Genomic DNA, 2500 nt, shown 5'->3' with positions numbered 1-2500 from the left:
GACACTCTGTTACATTGGCGTAATTGAGCTCTTCAATATAATTTCATTTAATTTTATTTTATAATTTAACAATAACTTTGTACAATTAAATAACTTTAATTGATAAATACGTTGTCATTGCCTTGCATTGACTCACGTAGCTTTGCAATGCTGCTTGACGATCATTTGATGATTTTGTTGCATGACATATATTGTCATGATTATATCGATTAAAATTGTGCACTTTGACACTGTATGGCATTAGATTAATTTTATCAAGTCGATTCACACCAAAAAAATGTTAAAGTCCAAACGCCCAGGTCGCGCGGATAGCCCTCACCCGCCGCGGATTTTCCCAAGTCGGAAGAGCTTTAGCCGCGAGTCGGTGTTTGGACTTTAACTTTTTGTTGGTGTGATGAGACTTGAAAATTTTTTAGAGTCCAAACGACCAGGTCGCGCGCATAGCTTTCACCTGGCGCGGATTTTCCGAACTCGGGAGAGCATCACGCGCGGGTCGGTGTTTTGGACTCTGAAAATTTTCCCCGTCCACTCCAAAAAATGTTAGAGTCCAAACGCCCAGGCCGCGCATATTCTCTTGACCGAGCGCGGATTTTTCGACCTCGGAAAAGTTTTTGCCGCGGGTCGATGTTTGGACTCTGAAATTTTTTCAAGTCTCGACAAAAAGTTAAAGTCCAAACGTTGGGAAATATTTTCAGAGTCCAAACGTTCGAGTTGCGAGCGGTGCCCGGCCGGGGCGCGGTTCGGCGGCCACGGCAAGCGGCCACGCACCTTCCCAAACTCCAAATCCGGCCGCGAGCTCGCGCGATCCCGAGGCCGTTCTGGGGTACCATGGCGATGCAGGATTCTGTGACTACTATGAGGGAGCAGGCAGTCGTGTGAGCGAATGCGCGCGCGAGTGCGAATCGAAGCAGAATCGATCTCGGTTGGCGTCGGGCACGATGGGCAGATGTAATGCTGTTCGCGCGGTCGCCCATGCTTAGCCGGGGTTTTGAGCGGTCTGTCGGATCCAGTGGCAAGCTATCGGCGTGCCTCGGCGCGAGTATTGCACTCGAATCGCCGGGCAGCGTCCGGAATTGACGGTTTTCGGAGCTCGTGCAAGCCGCGAGCGTAGTGTTTGAGTAGCGATGTACACGGAGAACGTGTGAAAAGAAACGCGGGGCGCCCGTCGTCCCGCAGCAGCCTCGTTTGCTGCGAATAGCTACCTGGTTGATCCTGCCAGTAGTCATATGCTTGTCTCAAAGATTAAGCCATGCAAGTGTAAGTACGAGCTCTCGTACAGTGAAACTGCGAATGGCTCATTAAATCAGTTATGGTTCATTTGATCGTACGTGTTACTTGGATAACTGTGGTAATTCTAGAGCTAATACATGCGAAAAGCGCCGACTCACGGAGGCGTGCATTTATCAGACCAAAAACCGACCGGGCCTCGGCCCGTGCTCGTTGGTGACTCTGGATAACTTTGCGGATCGCACGGTCTTGCACCGGCGACAAATCATTCAAGTGTCTGCCCTATCAACTTTCGTCGGTACGGTATCTGCCTACCGAGGTTCTTACGGGTGACGGGGAATCAGGGTTCGATTCCGGAGAGGGAGCCTGAGAAACGGCTACCACTTCCAAGGAAGGCAGCAGGCGCGCAAATTACCCATTCCCGACGCGGGGAGGTAGTGACGAAAAATAACAATGCAGGACTCTAACGAGGCCCTGTAATTGGAATGAGTACACTCTAAAACTTTTAACGAGTATCCATTGGAGGGCAAGTCTGGTGCCAGCAGCCGCGGTAATTCCAGCTCCAAAAGTGTATATTTAAGTTGTTGCGGTTAAAAAGCTCGTAGTTGGATTTTGGGCTCGGGCCGTCGGTCCGTCGCAAGGCGTGTACTGGCGTGCCCGGCCTCACCTTCGGTTCACCGTCGGTGCTCTTGACTGAGTGTTGGCGGCGGCCGGAACGTTTACTTTGAAAAAATTAGAGTGTTCAAAGCAGGCGGTTCGCCTGAATAATGGTGCATGGAATAATGGAATAGGACCTCGGTTCTATTTTGTTGGTTTTCGGAGCGCGAGGTAATGATTAAGAGGGACGGACGGGGGCATTCGTACTGTGCCGCTAGAGGTGAAATTCTTGGATCGGCGCAAGACGAACAACTGCGAAAGCATTTGCCAAGAATGTTTTCTTTAATCAAGAGCGAAAGTCAGAGGTTCGAAGACGATCAGATACCGTCCTAGTTCTGACTATAAACGATGCCAACTAGCGATCGGGGGGCGTTACTTTGACGACCTCTCCGGCAGCTTTCGGGAAACCAAAGTCTTTGGGTTCCGGGGGAAGTATGGTTGCAAAGCTGAAACTTAAAGGAATTGACGGAAGGGCACCACCAGGAGTGGAGCCTGCGGCTTAATTTGACTCAACACGGGAAATCTCACCCGGCCCGGACACAGTGAGGATTGACAGATTGAGAGCTCTTTCTTGATTCTGTGGGTGGTGGTGCATGGCCGTTCTTAGTTGGTGGAG

The 2500-nt window shown here is 50.4% G+C and overlaps 1 non-coding gene across 1 annotated transcript in view; it reads left to right on the top strand.

Moving 5' to 3' along the window:
• Window positions 1-1199: 1199 nt before the first annotated feature.
• Window positions 1200-2500, top strand: part of LOC143473055 (small subunit ribosomal RNA) — a 1808-nt gene continuing 507 nt past the window's right edge. Inside the window, exon 1 of the ribosomal RNA XR_013120351.1 lies at window positions 1200-2500. This exon is cut by the window's right edge and continues 507 nt beyond it. This is a non-coding gene — a ribosomal RNA (small subunit ribosomal RNA).

This window comes from Clavelina lepadiformis, unplaced genomic scaffold (assembly GCF_947623445.1).
Source record: "Clavelina lepadiformis unplaced genomic scaffold, kaClaLepa1.1 scaffold_97, whole genome shotgun sequence".
In the NCBI taxonomy this organism is placed as follows: Eukaryota; Metazoa; Chordata; class Ascidiacea; order Aplousobranchia; family Clavelinidae; genus Clavelina; species Clavelina lepadiformis.
This window is presented reverse-complemented; position numbering and strand designations above follow the sequence as displayed.